Here is a 21,971-nt window from a genome sequence, read left to right on the forward strand (position 1 = left end):
GTATTTAACTTCTTTTCCATCTGTCTCGTATTCATTTGACTATCCCTTAAACGTAAGAATGAAGACAACAATTGTTATTTTTTAAAAGTATGGAGTGTAGCCATGTATGAAAGTGAAACGTGGACGAGAAATAGTTTAGACAAGAAGAGAATAGAAGCTTTCGAAATGTGGTGCTACAGAAGAATGCTGAAAATTAGATGGGTAGATCACGTAACTAATGAGGAGGTATTGAATGGAATTAGGAAGAAGAGGAGTTTGTGGCACAACTTGACTAGAAGAAGGGATCGGTTGGTAGGACATGTTTTGAGGCATCAAGGGATCACAAATTCAGCATTGGAGGGCAGCGTGGAGGGTAAAAATCATAGAGGGAGACCAAGAGATGAATACACTAAACAGATTCAGAAGGATGTAGGTTGCAGTAGGTACTGGGAGATGAAGAAGCTCGCACAGGATGGAGTAGCATGGAGAGCTGCATCAAACCAGTCTCAGGACTGAAGACCACAACAATAACATGGTTAAGTAATTAATTTATATTGTCCTACTTCAAATTCACTTTCAAAATGTGGTTGGATCCCACTGTGTAGGTCTGCCTATCGGGAGGTGATTATTGAATGATTTTTCACTGTCTCTCTACGTACACACTCCGATTCTGGACGCTCCAGAAATATTAATCCAGGTCCAGGCAAGATCACTCGCAATAGGGGCCTATCATAAAGCCCTATTGAATGTGAAGTAATTAATTGCATCGGTGGTTCTGACTAAAAATCTGTATCTGACTTCATTAAAGTAAAGCTCGTCCCTCCACACGATCTAAAAGTTTCAATTCTCTAAGAGTTTCTATAAAATCCAAAGGATATACATTTTTTCACTGTTCGTGACTATATTTTCGCACACTGAATTAAATGAAACTGTTCAACAGTAAACTTCAATCAATAATTGCGGCAAAATACTATCACGTTAGTAACATTGGAGCTACGAATCACAAGATTATAAATGTCGTAACGAATTCTTGCTTGCATTCTGAAAAACATCATTACACTACGACGCCGTATTTTCCTTCACTATCTATCGGTCCATGCACGACAGTGCACGGTAGCAATATGTTCCAAAAGTCACGCCCGAAAATGCGATTTTTCAGGGTTTTCGTATCTCGGGTTCTGTTGATCACAGAGATGGGGGTAAAGTGTTCTGGATAGCCCTTGGCCTAGCGACCATTTGTACAGCAATCGGGGAAACGTGTCTGTTGTAACTATCGTAGTACAGGATCAAAATTTAATCATTAACCGCTTCCTCAAGCCCACGGTAATTTGAGCAAATCCGTTGGTTCTTTAGCATCTGGTGTGGTCTAGAGTACGCCTTAGGCGACTTTTAAAAATAATATTTGTCCATGGGCGGTTTCTGAAAAAAAAGCAGAAAACCCATTATTTTTAGGGTACGAAAAGTACCAATTGTGGGGATGCACCGCTTCTGTTCATTCCAAATCGTCGAAATTCTTACCGTATGTTCTCAAGATGATATTCTCGAAGAGCTATGAAACTTTTTTCGATATCATTATCCGTTACTGAGATCCATAATGGCCCGAGGTGTAAATATGTCCTGGTGTCCAATATTAAAGCAACAAAATGCCTATTCCCTGTCCTCTGCCTAATTCATTGTATAATCATGCATACTGTCAACAGACGTGTTCTACACGGAAGATTTCATTCCAGTCAACGGACAACCACGTCAGGGCACATATGAAACAGGGTAGTGTTTGCCGAATAGTCCTGCATCCACAATCACTGTGTACAGAGTCACAGGCAGTGTAGTATGCCACAGAGAAGACGCCAACCACACTCTCTGCTGTGGAGGTTCGTTGGTAGAATGGAAGTAGGACAGTCGCAAACTGATGTGGCTCGATGGCATAATGTGAGTCGTTCTATTGTTTTCCGGATGTGGCAACAGTTTATAGAGACTGAAACTGTATCCCGAAGATCAGGATATGGCCGACTATGTATGACGTCAGAAAGAGAGGACCGTTATTTGGTTGTAAGACCACGAAGTTACTGCCTTACAAGGGAACCTCCCCATCGCACCCCCCTCTGATTTAGTTATAAGCTGGCACGGTGGATAGGCCTTGAAAAACTGAACACAGATCAATCGAGAAAACAGGAAGAAGTTGTGTGGAACTATGAAAAAAATAAGCAAAATATACAAACTGAGTAGTCCATGCGCAACATAGGCAACATCAAGGAGAGTGTGAGCTCAGGAGCAGCTGCCGAATGAGAGGTCCTTGGTTCAAGTCTTCCCTCGCGTGAAAAGTTTAAGTTTTTATTTTCAGGCAATTATTTTCTGTCCGACGGGCCGCACAGGGAAAAATTTGAAAACGTTTTGACAGAGCACAGGGAAAACTGTGCGACTGTGAAACTGTTGCATTCATTTTTTGCAGTTTATGTGACAAACTCTTATGTTTTCATCACTTTTTTGGGAGTGATTATCACATCCACAAGAAAACCTAAATCGGGCAAGGTAGAAGAATCTTTTTACCCATTCGCCAAGTGTACAAGTTAGATGGGTCGACAACATATTCCTGTCATGTGACACACATGCCGTCACCAGTGTCGTATAGAATATGTCAGACGTGGTTTCCTGTGGAGGATTCGGTTGACCTATGACCTTGCGATCAAATGTTTGCGGTTCCCATTGGAGAGGCACGTCTATTCGTCTACTAATCGCACGGTTTTGCGGTGCGGCCGCAAAACACAGACACTAAACTTATTACAGTGAACAGAGACGTCATTGAACGAACGGACAGATCAAAACTTTGCGAAAATAAAGAAAGTTAAATTTTCACTCGAGGGAAGTCTTGAACCAAGGACCTCTCGTTCGGCAGCTACTCACGCTACCCACGTGACCACAGCGCTCTGGAGCTCATTTTATCCTTGATGTTGCCTATCTTGCACATGGACTACGCAGTTTGTATATTTTGCTTATTTTTTTCATAGTTCCACACAACTTCTTCCTGTTTTCTCGATTGATCTGTGTTCAGTTTTTCAAGGCCTATCCACTGTGCCAACTTATAACTAAATCAGAGGGGGGTGCGATTGGGAGGTTCCCGTGTTAGTACTGCACAACAACTGGCATCTTACCCCGCAGCATCCACTGGATGTATTGTATCGAGGCAAACGGTGTACAGAAGGCTTCGGCAGAGTGGCCTTTATTGTCACAGGCCTGTTGTATGTGTGCCTCTGACGCTCCTTCACACAAGGGAACGTCTAGAGTGGAGTTGTCATCATGAAACGTGGTCGGTCGAAATGGCGGCCAATGAGCTTTTCACGGATGAGTCCCAATTTGCTCTGGAGAGTGACTCTCGATATATTCGCATATAGAGGGAACGTGGAACACGATTTCGGGACCCACACGCTGTGGAAAGAGCCGATATCGTGGAGGATCCCTAGCGGTGTGGGCAGGGATTATGTTGACCATTAGAACACCTCTTCAGAAAACTGTACATTGCTGTCATGTATCGCGACGAGATCTTGGCACTCCGAGTGGCTGTTGTGATGTGCTGTTGAACTACACTTCGTACTGACCGACGATAATGCTCGACCTCATAGTGCACAGGAAATTGACATTTACTGGGAAACGCAAGACATGGCACTCATAGTTTGGTCAGCTCGCTCTCCCTATTTGAATCTCATGGAGCATGTCTGGGATGCACTAAAGGAACTGGCTGCATCACGTCAACATCCACCAACCACTCTCCAAGACTTGCGAGCAGCTCTGCAGGAAGAATGGGAGTTATTGCCTCAACGTGACATTTTTGATATCTTTTGCAACATGCCCCGTCGTTGCCAGGCCTGTATTGCTGCCAGAGGCAGTCACTCCCCCTACTTAGCACATTAACGAGTTGTCGAAATGTGTGTGCAAATCCGGTAAGTTGGAAAAAACGAAGAACTTTTTTGTCTACCATTATCCAAGGTGCAGTTGTTTACGTTGATTATTCTTTACGTTGTTTCTAGTTTACTATCACCTGTTTATACTTTTTTGTGACGAAATACACTCAGCCTTCAAAATTTTCGCTTATTGTTTTAATTTTGGGCACCAGTGTGATTTAAACTGCCCTAGTCAACACAAGTTAAGAGTTCTGCGGCCACCACACTCTGGGTTTAGCAGCTTTTTTTTCACAATTAAAACTTTGTGACGAACTGTCTCTATGTAATAGGCACTTCACGCCTATACAAACTGTCTTGACCTAGAAATTGTTCCATGGAGCCACCTGACAGCGTAAACACCTTACAATAAATTATTTAGTCAAAGGAAGTTCTTTGCACCTGCAAATTAAACACAGTATTCTTTGATATACCGTGGGTTCAGCCTAAAAATGATGTGAATTTTTATGAAAAGTAGTGTGCAGCGAACTTTTGTTAGAAGGGAGACAGTTTCGTTTTAACGTTGTGTAATACCTACTTACTTGCTGTAAGTAAATGCGCAAAGTGTATAAATAAAAAAAAAACTCCTTCCGAACAGGCCTTGGAAGGCCCAACGATACCGACCGGCCGCCGTGTCATCCTCTCAGCTCAGGGTCGTCACTGGATGCGGATACGGTGGGACACACCGCTCTTCCTGGCGTTGTCAGTTTTCGTGACCGGAGCCGCTACTTCTCTGTCAAGTAGCTCCTCAATTTGCCCCACAAGGGCTGAGTGCACTCCGCTTGCCAACAGCGTTCGACAGACCAGACGGTCACCCATCCAAATGCTAGCCCAGCCCGACAGCGCTTGACTTCAGTGATGTGACGGGAACCGGTGTTACCACTGCGGCAAGGCCGTTGGCTAAAGTGTACAAATAAAGTGCTAGTATTTTAATCACTTATATAATTAGTTTTATATAAGGATCACATCGTGCTGTAATAGGGAAAAGAAGGGGCCCAGCTGAAAAATGCTCCTGTCGAAGCACAAAAAAGTCAAATATGCTTCTCTATAAAAGACTCCGGCAGAACCGTGGGGAACCACATGTTTCATTCTTCATTCCGCGTTTCCAACCAGAAAATATGGCTTTTTATACTGAAAAAGAGTAGCACTACAATGACGCATACATGTTCACAATGAGTTTAAATTGCAAAGGTCGTATTACTATATGTTTTCATTTATAATGTCAGACGAAGGGGCAAATAAAAATTTGAGCACCATACGTAAAATTCTGACCTAATCCTAATCACAAAACTGAGAAAAACTTTCAGCATAACACTCTTGGACGCTATTATTTTAAGCGTAAAGCAAGTAATTGCTCACATATACGTAAGCTATACGTACACAACTTCATATAAAAACTGGTATCATCATCAGTATTGCAGGTTAATTTGAAGCTATTGGATCAGCCGAAACGAGACTCGTTGTACATAAATAACGAGCTAATAAAACCAACGTGCAACAGAAACTGGAAAAAAATTACATCTTGTATGATTCACTGGCTTAATGCCTGCTGCGGGCGTATCAGAAAAGGAAGTTCTGCACATGAAATCTTTGATCCCAAACGTAATTGTAGTAAGTACCTCAAGATTGTACGTGCATTGTACTGCATTTAAGAATATACCCTTATATTATTCGAAATTCTTTTGAAAATAGGTTGTAGCCCAATCTTCGTGAAACACTCTGTGTCTATTACGCTGTAATACCTCGAACTGTGATCGTATGTACTTCATTGTTTTGATAACAGTTTCATTTACTTTAGCAGCATTGCAAAAGAATTATTACCTGAAAATTTGTGTGTATCTTGATAGTCCAAAGTTTACTTAGCACATTTTAATTATTTGGTACATAATTCTTGTTGTTTCGTAGCCGCGCGGTCTTGGGCGTCATGTCACGGCCCGGGCGGCTTCACCACGTCGGGGGTTCGAGTCCTCCCTCGGGCCAGGGTGTGTGTGTGTGTTGTCGTTAGCGTTAAGTTACTTTAAGTTAGATAAAGTGGTGTGTAAGCTTAGGGAACGGTGACCTCAGCGTTTTGGTCCCATACGAACCTTACCACAAATTTCCCAAAAAAATTTTTGTTGTTGCTGACTTAATACTTCCCTCAAAAATTGTCATAACAATTGGATACTATTCCGGAAATGTATAAGAGACAGTCAAATGAAAACGAGACAGATGGAAAAAAGTAAGGAAACCGTTTATTACACTCCTGGAAATGGAAAAAAGAACACATTGACACCGGTGTGTCAGACCCACCATACTTGCTCCGGACACTGCGAGAGGGCTGTACAAGCAATGATCACACGCACGGCACAGCGAACACACCAGGAACCGCGGTGTTGGCCGTCGAATGGCGCTAGCTGCGCAGCATTTGTGCACCGCCGCCGTCAGTGTCAGCCAGTTTGCCGTGGCATACGGAGCTCCATCGCAGTCTTTAACACTGGTAGCATGCCGCGACAGCGTGGACGTGAACCGTATGTGCAGCTGACGGACTTTGAGCGAGGGCGTGTAGTGGGCATGCGGGAGGCCGGGTGGACGTACCGCCGAATTGCTCAACACGTGGGGCGTGAGGTCTCCACAGTACATCGATGTTGTCGCCAGTGGTCGGCGGAAGGTGCACGTGCCCGTCGACCTGGGACCGGACCGCAGCGACGCACGGATGCACGCCAAGACTGTAGGATCCTACGCAGTGCCGTAGGGGACCGCACCGCCACTTCCCAGAAAATTAGGGACACTGTTGCTCCTGGGGTATCGGCGAGGACCATTCGCAACCGTCTCCATGAAGCTGGGCTACGGTCCCGCACACCGTTAGGCCGTCTTCCGCTCACGCCCCAACATCGTGCAGCCCGCCTCCAGTGGTGTCGCGACAGGCGTGAATGGAGGGACGAATGGAGACGTGTCGTCTTCAGCGATGAGAGTTGCTTCTGCCTTGGTGCCAATGATGGTCGTATGCGTGTTTGGCGCCGTGCAGGTGAGCGCCACAATCAGGACTGCATACGACCGAGGCACACAGGGCCAACACCCGGCATCATGGTGTGGGGAGCGATCTCCTACACTGGCCGTACACCACTGGTCATCGTCGAGGGGACACTGAATAGTGCACGGTACATCCAAACCGTCATCGAACCCATCGTTCTACCATTCCTAGACCGGCAAGGGAACTTGCTGTTCCAACAGGACAATGCACGTCCGCATGTATCCCGTGCCACCCAACGTGCTCTAGAAGGTGTAAGTCAACTACCCTGGCCAGCAAGATCTCCGGATCTGTCCCCCATTGAGCATGTTTGGGACTGGATGAAGCGTCGTCTCACGCGGTCTGCACGTCCAGCACGAACGCGCTGGTCCAACTGAGGCGCCAGGTGGAAATGGCATGGCAAGCCGTTCCACAGGACTACATCCAGCATCTGTACGATCGTCTCCATGGGAGAATAGCAGCCTGCATTGCTGCGAAAGGTGGATATACACTGTACTAGTGCCGACATTGTGCATGCTCTGTTGCCTGTGTCTATGTGCCTGTGGTTCTGTCAGTGTGATCATGTGATGTATCTGACCCCAGGAATGTGTCAATAAAGTTTCCCCTTCCTGGGACAATGAATTCACGGTGTTCTTATTTCAATTTCCAGGAGTGTATTTCAAAATCAATCGTTATTACTGTCAACGCATTTATCCCACTGTGAGTCAAGACTGTCAGGTCCTACACAGAGAAATATTTGCGGTTGGCTTTGGAACCATCATTGTACCCAGGCGTGTATCTTTCGTCCGAAGCAGTTCTACGGGGCATTTGTTGCCAAGATTGTTTCGGCTACGCTGCAGAAGTTTCACTAGGACGCTGTTGTACATCCTTCACGCAGTCCCGATCTTTCCCCGTGCCGTTTCCATATTTTTGGAGCCCTGAAGAAAGGCCATCGATTTGCTTCGGACGAGGAGGTGCACACCTGTATAATCGTGGTTCCTTAGGCAATCGCACGCATTTTTCCATGAACGCACTGACCTCTTGTCTCACAGGCGGCAAATGCATAAACAGTTACACTGATTAATTTTGAAATACTAAGCAGCTTACGTACTATCTTTCAGTCTGTCTCGTTTTCATTTCACTTGTAGATTCTCGGCTCTCCAGAAAACGTCGCTGACCAGGTGAGGGCATTGTTTTAATGAGATGCTGCTGAGGGGATTTTACTGCACCATAATCTTTGACACAGGTCCCGCTTTCTTTCACTGGAACCTAATACTCTAAGTTATGATTAACTTAATGCAGTTAGTGCCAGCGTCAAGGCTTTTGTAGCTTAGCAGAATGTCGTTTTCAGAGACTAATAAATGTCAATGGCTCCTATGGTGTATTTACCTTTAAACAAATTTCGCTGTAAACATCCCGCCTTTTATGACTGAATGTCTTGCATTGTTGCGTTATTTATTACCAGTATTCAGCAGCAAGAATGGCACATATGACAGTCTGACTGTGAATTACTCGCTGTAGTTAATTCCATCCTACGCGTTTACTGTACTTGTGCACAATGTGTAGATTCCGAATGCACAATTCAGATGTTATGTGATAGCCAGAGGAAAGATATGGACTCCGGGTATCAAACTCAGATGATCCTGCAACAGCACTCTTATCGCTCTGCTTATATTTACGTCATCATTTCAAAGGAAAATTAATATTAAACAATTCACAGCGTCCATTTTGTAGTACCATTTCAGGCAAGAAAGACCGTTAACTAATCATTATTACATTTTTTCGCTATTTATGAAACAACTTTTCAGTAATCAAAACTCGTCAGTGACTTTCTAATAACAACTGAAAAGATCTATGTTACAAGGTGTGACACTTCACTATTGTTCAGCAAAATTTCAGTGGTTCCAACAAACAATAACAGTGTTGTTTATTGTACCTGCGGTTATTTACAAGCAGCCTCCAAATTTTAGGTACTTGCTGTGACGTGAGCTGCTTACCGTAGATTAATTCTTCGTGTGACTATGAGCTAATAACAATTCTATCTCTTTATTACTATCTCTGAAACCTCGATGTAACATGTCTGTAATTTCCAGAGAGGTAGTTTCCACTGAACCCATACTCATTTTTCAAGGCCACAAAATGGTTCAAATGGCTCTGAGCACTATGGGACTTAACTTCTGAGCTCATCAGTCCACTAGAACTACTTAAACCTAACTAACCTAAGGACATCACAAACATCCATGCCCGAGGCAGCATTCGAACCTGCGACCGTAGCGGTCGCGCGGTTCCAGACTGTAGTGCTTAGAACCGCTCGGCCACCCCGGCTGGCCTCATGACTACATATTTCACTTATGAGCTTTATTAATCGCACATACTATAGTGATTGGCACCCAGTGACTCGTTTCTGTAAACAAAAAAATGGTTCAAATAGCTCTGAGCACTATGCGACTGAACTTCTGAGGTCATCAGTCGCCTAGAGCTTAGAACTAATTAAAACTAACTAACCTAAGGACATCACACACATCCATGCCCGAGGCAGGATTCGAACCTGCGACCGTAGCGGTCGCCCAGTTCCAGACTGTAGCGTTAAGAACCTCACGGCCACTCCTGCCGGATTCTGTCAACATCACTCGATTCAATCCACCTGTTGTCGTGTTGTTACCCGGTGTCCTAGTTCCCAACATTTGATCGTATCTGGACATCTGTTATTGTTACATTGCTTCCGTCTTTTTCTACTGAAACCTTTTGGAAGTACTCGTGTTGAGGTGTGAGATTGTCAAGTGGAGTAACGTGCTTGTTAGTCATAGTCAGAAAAGTAAGTTTCCGCAGAAGAATGAAATCTATGCAAGTGGTAGTTCCGTTGCTGCTGATGTGCTGGAGCCACAGTCCACACTACTTTGTAGCAAAGCATTTCTGCCTGTATCACTATGTACTAGAAACCGAACATTTGGTAGCCTCTGCTTGTATGTACAATTCTAGTCTTGCTCTGTTTTAGTGTTAAGCGAGTTTCTATCTTGCTCCACTTTATATAGCAGTTCCTGTTTCCATTTAAGAAGTCGCACAAGTTTGATGCCAACATTAAGTGTCAGACTGTTAATTCAGAATCCTCCAACTCTTATACCCCTATTCCATCCACTAAGAATTCTTCTGATATTGCATCCGTGATATCTATTGTGTTGAATAACGCCACAGACAGAAAACAAATCCTTTAAAAGGGTGAATGATGTAAAACAGAGCCATTTGTACTCTAGCCACTGCATTAGGTTCTGTATATACTCGTATATTCTCAAACAAAGGCGAGAGATGTTCTGGAATACCGGTAGCTCTCACTTTTCTTTCACATAGTCAATGTCACATCCAATGAAAACATAAAAGTAAAGAAGAGTCGAGCCCTCTGTATTTTACATTTAAATAACTGATGTTAAGAAACTGTTCGCGAATGCGTTATTAAATATCTAATGTCATGGATCTGTTGGCGAATAACTTTATTTTCTACAAATTATTTTTGTGCTGGTGGTATACAGGGTGGTCCATTGATAGTGAACGGGCCAAATATCTCACGAAATAAGCGTCAAACGCTACAAAAAACGAAACTACAAAGAACGAAACTTGTCTTAGCTTGAAGGGGGAAGCCAGATGACGCTATGGTTGGCCAGCTAGATGGCGCTGCCATAGGTCAAACGGATAGCAACTGCGTTTTTTAAAATAGGAACCCCCATTTTTTGTTACATATTCGTGTAGTACGTGAGGAAATATGACTGTTTTAGTTGGACCACATTTTTCGCTTTGTGATAGATAGCGCTGTAATAGTCACGAACATATGGCTCACAATTTTAGACGAACAGTTAGCAACAGGTAGGTTTTTTAAATTAAAATACAGAACGTAGGTACGTTTGAATATTTTATACCGGTTGTTCCAATGTAATACATGTACCTTTGTGAGCTTATCATTTCTGAGAACGCATGCTGTTACAGCGTGATTACCTGTAAATACCACATTAATGCAATAAATGCTCAAAATGATGTCCGTCAACCTCAATGCATTTGGCAATACGTGTAACGACATTCCTCTCAACAGCGAGTAGTTCCCCTTCCGTAATGTTCGCACATGCATTGACAATGCGCTGACGCATGTTGTCAGGCGTTGTCGGTGAATCACGATGGCAAATATCCTTCAACTTTCCCCACATAAAGAAATCCGGGGACGTCCGACCCGGTGAACGTGCGGGCCATGGTATGGTGCTTCGACGACCAATCCACCTGTCATGAAATATGCTATTCAATACCGCATCGCGCCGGCCGTTGGTGGCCGAGCGGTTCTAGGCGCTTCAGTCTGGAACCGCGCAACCGCTACGGTCGCAGGTTCGAATCCTGTCTCGGGCATGGATGTGTGTGATGTCCTTAGGTTAGTTAGGTTTAAGTAGTTCTAAGTTCTAGGGGACTGATGACCTGAGATGTTAAGTCCCATAGTGCTCAGAGCCATTTGAACCATTTGAATACCGCTTCAACCGCACGCGAGCTATGTGCTGGACATCCATCATGTTGGAAGTACATCGCTATTCTGTCATGCAGTGAAACATCTTGTAGTATCATCGGTAGAACATTACGTAGGAAATCAGCATACACTGCACCATTTAGATTGCCATTGATAAAATGGCGGACAATTATCCATCCTCTCATAATGCTGCGCCATACATTAACCCGACAAAGTTAGCTGATGTTCCACTTGTCGCAGTCATCATGGATTTTCAGTTGCCCAATAGTGCATATTATGCCGGTTTACGTTACTGCTGTTGGTGAATGACGCTTCGTCGCTAAATAGAACGCGTGCAAAAAATCTGTCATCGTCCCGTAATTTCTCTTGTGACCAGTGGGAGAACTGTGCACGACGTTCAAAGTTGTCGCCATGCAATTCCTGTTGCACAGAAATATGGTACGGGTGCAATCTATGTTGATGTAGCATTCTCAACACTGACGTTTTTGAGATTCCCGATTCTCGCGCAATTTGTCTGCTACTGATGTGCGGATTAGCCGCGACAGCAGCTAAAACACCTACTTGGGCATCATCATTTGTTGCAGGTCGTGGCTGACGTTTCACATGTGGGTGAACACTTCCTGTTTCCTTAAATAACGTATCTATCCGGAGAACAGGTCCGGACCGTTGGATGGTGTCGTCCAGGATACCGAGCAACATACATAGCACACGCCCGTTGGGAATTTTGATCACAATAGCCATACATCAACACGATGTCGACCTTTTCCGCAAGTGGTAAACGGTCCATTTTAACACGGGTAATGTGTCACGAAGCAAATACCGTCCGCACTGGCGGAATGTTACGTGATACCACGTACTTATAAGTTTGTGACTATTACAGCGCCATCTATGACAAAGCGAAAAAAGTGGTCCAACTAAAACATTCATATTTCTTTACGTACTACACGAATTTGTAATAAAAATGGGGGTTCCTATTTAAAAACACGCAGCTGATATCATTTGACCTATGGCAGCGCCATCTAGCGGACCAACCATAGCGCCATCTGGTTTCCCCCTACAAGCTAGACGAGTATCGTTCTTTGTAGTTTTCTCGTTTGATGCTTATTTCGTGAGATATTTGGCCCGGTCACTATCAATAGACCACACTGTATATTTATCTGTTTAGTGTTCGAGGTGTTTGTGAACGTTATTAAGAAGGATTTGCCTGGCGAATGGAACAGTTATATAATTTTCGTATCCATTAGTTTTATAATGTCAAAGAGATACACATCACACTTCGGTCTTTCGGTAGGTTGCCAATAACCTCACTGTCTCGTAATTGTGGTAAAACTACATAATTAACGCATTTATACCTTAGTGGCCGAGGTATCTTAGGCGCGCCACTGCGGTGGCTCTCGACTCGAATGTGGCCGATTGGAATGTTTGTGATGGACTATTTCCCCAGCATAAAGAAGAGATGAGGTGGCGGGGTGAAGTACCTAATCACCAGACTTTGCACCGATGTCCCGGGTTGAATTCCAAACCTCTCCGTAGTGTCTCCTAAAGTGAGGGCGCATGGCTTTGTTGATGGCGATCGGTATGTCGGATAGAAACGCTAAGTCCGGCGGACCACTTTGTCCTGTTATAGTGAGTGACCTAGGCTACATGCTGGCACCGGACTTAACCCTCTTCCATCTCTCATCATTAAACGACACTGACATGATACTCATTTATTTATTATTTTTTTGAATGACAACATCGTTTCACCGCTGACTATAATGTTTTACTATTCACAACACTATTGCAATTTCGGTACTTCGGCCATTCCGTGAAATAAAGGGAAAGGAATGTAACATTAAGAACGAAATAGGAATTCCATTGTTGAGCGCAGAGGAGAGAGTGGATTGGTGGCAAGCGTACACTGAAACGGAAAGACTTGTCTGACGATGTGAAAGCGAAAGAAATGGGAGTCTATGTGGAATAAATGCGATGTCCAGTATTAGAGTCAGAGGTTAACGTAGGAGGACTTGCGAATAAATAAGTCAGAATGTATAACATTGCACTGGAATTTCTAAAATCATTGGGGGATGCGGCAACCAAACGATTGTTCAGGTTATGTGTAGAATCTATGCGATGCGGGACAAACTATCACACTGTAAGAAAAATTATAATCCACGCAATAGTGAAGATAGCAATGGCAGATAAGTGTGAGAACTGTCGCACAATCAGAGTGACAGTTGTCAAAGGCAGTGTCGAGGTGGATAGGTCGGTCCCCGTCGGATAATCAAAGTTAAGAACTCAGTTTTCGTATGTCCGTCCTTGTGACTGATGGTCTGTGGATTTTGACGGGTCACATTCCTAACAAAAGAAAACGCCTGCTTTCGTCGTTTTGATATTATTTTATTGTATTGCAACCAGTTTCGGTGACTCAGTACACCATCTTCACGTCTTAGATACAACATCGCTTCTACAGTATTCTACGGAATTCAGTTCATGGATGTTGGCCACTGATGGGATCGCGTACTCCACTGGAGTTCATCCCATAAGCGTCACTACTGAATCAGCGAAACGAAAACACCAAACCAGAAAACGACGGCTCTAAGTGTTTCATTTTAAGATAAGAACCGTCGTGAGTGGTCAGTACTTGGATGGGTTACCGTCCGGGTACACCGCATGCTGTTGACAATTTTCCCTTTGCCTTTATGCCACAGGGAACAGGACGGGTGGTGGTGTAAAGTACCTCATCACCGCCTTAGCACCAATGCCTGGATTAAATTCCAAATCTCTCCACTGCGTTTCATAAACTGAGGGTACACGATACTGTCGACGGTGTGCCGTCCGTCGGGTGGAGATTTTAAGGTCGGCAGCGCCCTTCATGCTGTTGCGAGAGCAGCCGGCTGTGTGCTTCACCAGGTCTCACCCTCTTCCTTCTCTCATCATCTCCAACACGAACATGACACTACACACAGACACACACACACACACACACACACACACACACACAAACCCTTACAATCACCAACACTTAACAGATACACGTACAGCACGCTCATACTTCGCGAAGAAAAGTTGCCTGCGGGTGCAAACGATAGGAGGAACCTTTCCGGTTATGCGGCTGAACCTATCCTTCGTGCTCTCCCAGCCATTCATGCCATACGACTTTACGTTACTAGTACGGTAACTCACTCATCCGAGTTGCAGACAGGTAAAACATCCAGATGAATGGGAAAAACTAAGGAGCTCTTAGATGATGAACAGGCTAGGCACCAGAGAAGCAGTTCTGTTATTGTGCTTGATAATGGAAGCACGTTTCAAGGAAAATCAAGAGACGCTCATAGGTTAACTCGACCCAGAAAAAAAAAAAATGCTGTGGAAAAATCGTAAATTAAGAGAATGGAAGCGTTTGAGATTTGGTTCTACAGACAGTTGTTGAATATTAGGTGGACTGATAAGGTAAGAAATGAGGAGATTCCCGGAAGAATGGGAGAAGAGAATAACATACAGAAATAACTGACAAGAAGAAGGAACACGTAAACTGGAAATGCGGAAGGCACCATAGAGTACTAGCGGGTGGTGCAGAGGGTAAAATCTATGAGGAATACAGAGATGGGAATTTATCTAATAAATAATTGAGTATGTGGGGTGCACGTTCTACTCTAAGGTTAAGAGATACGCGCAAGAGAGAAAATCTCGGTGTGCCGCATCACCCCAGTCACAAAACTGATGACGTGAAACTGAGAAAATGAATTGTCTCAGGTTGTTCGGAGGGTGGTAAATGTCAGTGTTCATAAATTTCTAAAATGTCAGTCCGTAAGTTATGTAAAATTTCTGATTAATTTTCATCTTTCAGTTTGTGAAAAAGAATTCAACATATATGAATATTTCCGCTTATAAAAAGGCATTAATCCCTACTAACCCTGATTTATTTCTTCAGATACGAAGGTAGACAAAGCGACGCAGCTTTCTTTCACAGTAAAACTTCAGACATTCTAGTCGTAAATGGAAAAAATAACTACATTGACGAGCCAAAGAAACTGGTACACCTGCCTAATATCGTATAGGACCCCCGCAAGCACGCAGAACTGCCGCAACACGACGTGGCATGGACTCGACTAATGTCTGAAGTAGTGCTGGAGGGAACTGATTACATGAATCCTGGTGGGTTGTCTATAAATTAGGTTGGAGATCTCTTCTGAACAGCACATTGCAAGGCATCCCAGATGTGTTCAATAAGTTTCACGTCTGGGGAGTTCGGTAGCCAGCGGAAGTGTTTAAACTCAGAAGAGAGTTCCTGGGCCCACTCTGTATCAGATCTGTACATGTGGGGTGTCGCACTGTCCTCCTGGAATTGCCCAATTCCGTCGGAATGCACAATGGACATGAATCGGTGCAAGTGATCAGACAGGATGCTTACGTACGTGTCACCTGTCAGAATCGTATCTAGACGTATCAGGGGTCCTATATCACTCTAACTCCACACGCCCCACACCATTACAGAGCCTTCACCAGCTTGAACAGCCCTGCTGACATGCAGGGTCCATGGATTCATGAGATTGTCTCCATATCCGTGCACGTCAATCTGCTCGATACAATTTGAAACGAGACTCGTCTGACCTGGCAACATGTTTCCTGTTATCAACAGTCCAATGTCGGTGTTGAAGGGCCTAGGCGAGGCGTAAAGCTTTGTGTCGTGCAGTCATCAAGGGAACACGAGTGGGCTTTCGGCTCCGGAAGCCCATGTCGATGATGTTTCGTCGTTGAGTAGTCCGCAGTTGTTGATGGCCCAGCACTGAAATCTGCAGCAGTTTGCGGAAGTTTTCACTTGGTGTCCCATTGAACGATTCTCTTCAGTCGTCATTGGTCCCGTTCCTGACAGATCTTTTTCCGGCCGCAGCGCTGTCGGAGATTTTATATTTTACTGGATTCCTTATATTCACGGTACACTCGTGAAATAGTTCTACAGGAAAATCCCCACTTCATCGTTACATTGAAGATGTAGTGTCCCATCGCTTGTGCGGCGACAATAAGACCACCTCCAAACTCACTTAAATCATTGTAGCAGCAGTAACCTATCTAACAATTGCGCGAGACACTTGTTGTCTTATATAGGCATTGCAGACCGCAGCGCCGTATTCTGCTTGTTTACATATCTCTACATTTGAATACCCATCCCTATACCAGTTTTTTTTTCCTTCAGTCTAGTATGTAGAATTTGTTACGTCTTCCCAGAGAAAGGATAGCGGACAGAATGAACTGTCCTCCTCCGGAATACTGGAGATTTCTTGGGAATTAATGGTGTATGTTAAGACCAATAAACAATTTACATTCTTGCTGCTACAGATGGCACCCATTAATTACACTGTTTGAGAAGTACAATTACAACATAGCTACATTCCATCTTCCTTTGGTTTCGATTGTCTTGCATTACTCGTGCAAATGAGGCCTTGAAAAATAGCTTCATTTCAATGATTCACTCTCTTTTTCGTTTTTTTTTTTTTTTTTTTTTTTTTTTTTTTGCAAAGCCACATGACATTTTATCCCACGCACGACGAATTTCTACAGGTGTTGACCTGACTAATGACGTACGTGGTCAGGACGGCGCTCCCTTACAAATGGCCTGGCAGCGAAAAGGCTGGCTGACTGCACGTATCCGGGACGAGAGGAGGTGCGTGGGCGAGACTCGCATGGCGGTAATCGAACCCAGGACAGCAGCAAACCAGTCCTCAGCAGTCGGCCAGCAGGTTAGGACGCGTGTAGCATCCGGTATTCTGCTGCTGGGTTCGCGACCTCGCCGCTCAGGACTTTACAGCCCCGGCACACAAGGGAAAGCGGGCATTGGCGAGCCTATTGGCTCCAGACAGCATTCTTGTAACATAACCAGAAGGCATTTGCCGAACATTAAATCCCGTCGCTTAGACAACAAAAAAAGAAAACTGTAGAACATTATCCAGGACACGCACGTATACACACACAAAGAGAGAGAGAGAGAGAGAGCATTGTCAATGTTAGGTCTATCGAAGCAGCGTTCAAAGGTCGAACAGATCCCCGACATGTACCGAATGCTCTTGGGACTGAAGCCAGTCTCGGTGACAGACATAAGCATCCTGCACACGTAATTAGTCACTCCCACGAGATGTCACGCAAATACCGTGTAACACCGCCTCTGGAACTGATAATGACCTCAGTATGGCGAAGAGGAGAGTCCACAAGTTTCTTCACGCAAATCCATCCAGCTGAAGACTCTGACGATTATATCTACCAAATTGCGGGGATGCCGATTTAGCGGAACAGTCATGGTGCATAGGGCGTTTTAATCCTTTCAAACTCTTTCAAACCTGGATTTTTTTTAGAGGAAGGAAAATTTTTCTTTATATGTGAAAGCTCTTAAGGGGGGTAGGATGTCAAACGGGCAGACTTGGAACAGGAGACGCACCACAGGACATTTTATTTTCTTCTGTCTATACTTTTACACATAAATTCATAAAACTTTGTCAGCATGACCAAGAAAGATTCAGGATTCACACTGATAGCACTGGAAGAGCAAAAACATAACAAAATAATTTTTTTTAGATATGAAATTTCATCATTTTTTCACTTACTGTTAGCTGCATTTGTTGCTATAGGTACATTTTTCTTCACAAGTAAGAGAGATTCTTTGATGAATTTTGCACAGCATACAAACCATACTTACAGGTGTATGAAACTCTAGAATTTTACAAATCTATTAAAAACTGTGGTAAAAATTGAGATAATTAAGTACAAAATTTTATTTTTTTCTAAACAAAAAGTTTAAAACGTAACAGCTCATTCACGTTTTCATAAATTAAATAGAATCTAGAGTTTCAGACACTTGTAAGTCTCTCTTACTTATGAATAAAAGTGTACCTATAGCAACAAATGCAGTCAATAGTAAGTGAAAATATGATGAAATTTCACACGTAAAAAAAATTATTTTGTTATGTTTTTGTACTTCTGCTGCTACGAGTGTGAATCCTGAATCCTTCCCGGTCATGCTGACAAAGTTTTATGAATTTACACGTAAAAGTATAGACAGTGGAAATTAAAATGTCCTGCGGTGCCTCTCTTGCTCCAAGTCGGTCCGTTTGACGTCCTACCCCCCCCCCCCCTCCCCTTAAGTGATTTTTAAATGATTTTTGATGCATGATTTATATATACAAAAAGGAGTATCCGTCTTGAAAAACACACTTTTTACACTTGGCTTCATTTTATGGCCTAAAATAACGAAAAACAAAAAATTCTATATTGTAATAAATAGTAACATAATCATTTAATAATTATCATGCAATGTAACAGTAATAGTATTCCAGCGTACAGTAGACTGTAGCGAACTGACCACATCCGTGTATCCTGGCGGTCACGCGCTGCCCCACACTGCTGCAATGACCTGCTTTCATGGTGAAGCCCAACAGTTGGCAGCACTTACACACGATGAAAAGGTTGAAAAAGGTTTTATCATCGAGATTCGCCGAGAAAGCCTGCATTCTCATATAAGGTTGAACATTCACAAATGTGTGTCTCAGGATTCCATTGGGAAAAACTACTTCTGTTGCAGCAAAGATACAGCAAAAGATAATGTACAAAATTGTAGTCTGAGGGTCTGAATGGGTTAATATTCGCCAAATCGTGAACGTACGCGTTCTGCCCTCTCAGCACTGCTATTGTCATGTTAGAAGACGGGACTGTCCACAGCGTACCTTTAACGACGCTATATGAGAAACAACGCTTTGTGACCAAGAATGTTGAAATAAACATCGAGTATCATGTTTACGGTAATTATAATGGATGGTCTCAAGGCACTACACGTAAAACATGCATCAAGACATCACAAAACTTCCTATCCCCCTCTCCTCCCCTTCCCCCTTCCCCATGCCACTCTCCACGCCCGAATTACATCCAACTTGCACTTTGCTTTAAACGCCACACTGGACCTTCGGTATTACGACGCCCGACGCCGTCCACCATTTGAAAGAGGGCGCACTACACAACGCGTCACCTACCACACAATGTTTCTGTGTTGTTTGCCCCATTAGTGACATCCGGCTTTAGGTTCAGCTGCGTTCAATGGCCTTTTGCGAGGGACTAGACTCCAAATGTCCTAAGCAATGCTTCCTCGAAAACCGATTGTCATTAACAGGGCGTAACAATTTTCAGTCCCTGCTACTATTCTGACGCCTTGTTACATAGCTGTGAATACCACATTATTTATTGTACACACGTTGGACAGGCAGATTGACTTACGAACAAACAGGGCCTCTTTATTAATCACTCATCTTTCTACCTGTCTGTCACGTGTCCACGTCGTCCCGTCTTAGTCGCTGATTCCATGTAACCAAATAGTGGCCACTCACACCACTTCACAGCCATGACTGAGGTCAATGGTGAGGGGCCACGTTACCGTTTGATACGTGTTATGCAGCGCCTACGGCAGTACAGATCCACCGGAGTACTCTGTACGAGGGTCATCAGTATTTTCTCCAGAGAGCTTAGGTAATGATGCATGACAGACCTTTTGCATCAAATTCTTCACGCATATGGCAAAATATAATGAAATATTACCATGACACTAAAATTTCTGCTCCGTTAAAGCTGTTGCTCGTTTATTACAAAAAGTAGCGTCAGCTGGTAACTTACACTGGGCGTGCTGCTAATTTAACAAATTCAAATGGCTCTGAGCACTATGGGACTTAACATCTGTGGTCATCAGTCCCCTAGAACTTAGAACTACGTAAACCTAACTAACCTAAGGACATCACAGACACCTACGCCCGAGGCAGGATTCGAACCTGCGACCGTTGCGGTCGTGCGGTTCCAGACTGTAGCACCTAGAACCGGTAGGCCACTCCGGCGGGCTCTCATTTAGCATCATAGATATAACACTGACATATAACAGAGCCATATTAGCCATCAGGAGCTGGTAGATGTTCGATGGAACAATAACCAGCAACTTAACGACGATGGATAAAAAGACGTAGCCTTAAATTATTCGCAGCAGACTGTGGCAGGATACGTTAAGAAAAGAGGGACAAGAACTTGGCAATACACACTCTAAAGCAAGGAAAGAAGAACGACACACCACAAAGAAATTATCCGAATGGGGCGGAAATCGGTAGATGTGATGTACGCGTGCAGAAAAACAAATGGTTACAATTTCACATGGCTCTGAGCACTATGGGACTTAACATCTATGGTCATCAGTCCCCTAGAACTTAGAACTACTTAAACCTAACTAACCTAAGGACATCACACAACACCCAGCCATCAGATTACAATTTCAAAAAAAGTGGCTGATTTATTCAGGAGAAAGAACTTTACAAACTGAGCAAGTCAGTAACCCGCTGGTGCATCTCTTGCACTTACGTGAGCAGTCATCCGGCTTGGAATTGATTGACAGAGTTGTTGAATGTCCTTCTAAGGGAGACCGTGCCACGTTCCTCAGATCGTCAAAACGAAAACAGGAAAACTACGTGCATAAGCACTTTATATGTGACCTTTGACTTTCATCTTAAACGTCTACATCCGCGTCTACGTGATTACTCAGAAATTCACAATTAAGTGACTTACATTTATAATAAAGCAGCTCTGAATACTGTTTACAGAAAAAAATCTGCACTTTTCTGCATGTCCTTTTTTCATGAAACGTTCGTGCAGGAAGCATAGTTCACGTTTTACCCCCTTCCTCCCCCTCCCCAATTCCTTTTCGACAGTGCGGCAGAAGGAGGTGGAAGTAGAAATGGAAATTAGCTGTGACGACTTCCGTTTTTCTGTACTAAAGATGTTCCTAGTTCAAGAAGAAATTGTCATCTTTTATAGTTGGTTTCTTTCTTCCAAACAGGATTTATGTCCAGACAAATTAGGAAAACACAGGTGATAATAATATAAAAAGTATTATAAAAAAACAGCCTTTGGCCATTTATACATTTTGTAGTGTAAGTCCCACTTAATTTGTTCATTGAGTCTGCCTCTGACTTTGTTACGTTACAGTCTAGAATTATAACAAGTTTTGCTGCTTCATCTACTTCCTCTTCGAAATCTATAGTACTCAACCATGCCACTATCGTACACCTTTTTGGACAAGATGACACTATTGTAGCTGATTTCCACAGCACGAGGAGCCCTCAAGGTTAAGACCTTCCCGTTGCTACGATAAATCATGCAGGTAGTTAACACATTTATTCTTATTGTCCCAGGCAGAATCAACCGTTTTCGTTCTAGTTTCTTTGCCAACTTCAGCTTATGAAACAAGTTTTTGTTGTGACATTTCTACCATTTCTGCATAAATTTTCTGTGAACTCTTTTCCTGATCATTTCTCTAGACCGGTCTTCGTCCTTTCTTGTGTACGCCTACAAGTTTGAGACATAGTTATTACTACCGTCGCATGCAGCCGATATCTTGGTACGATACTTTCTATTCTTTATGTATGGGAGGGGGGCAGAGGGGTTAAATTGGCGAGAAGAACACATGCACGTAGAAGTTACCAGCAGCTCATCAGCTGTAACATTCTCATGTGGCTCGTATGCATCTTGCAATGCGATTACCAACTGTTAAAATATATGTCTTCTAAGACTCACCGAGCGAGGT

This window comes from Schistocerca americana, chromosome 2, assembly GCF_021461395.2.
Source record: "Schistocerca americana isolate TAMUIC-IGC-003095 chromosome 2, iqSchAmer2.1, whole genome shotgun sequence".
Classification (NCBI taxonomy): Eukaryota; Metazoa; Arthropoda; class Insecta; order Orthoptera; family Acrididae; genus Schistocerca; species Schistocerca americana.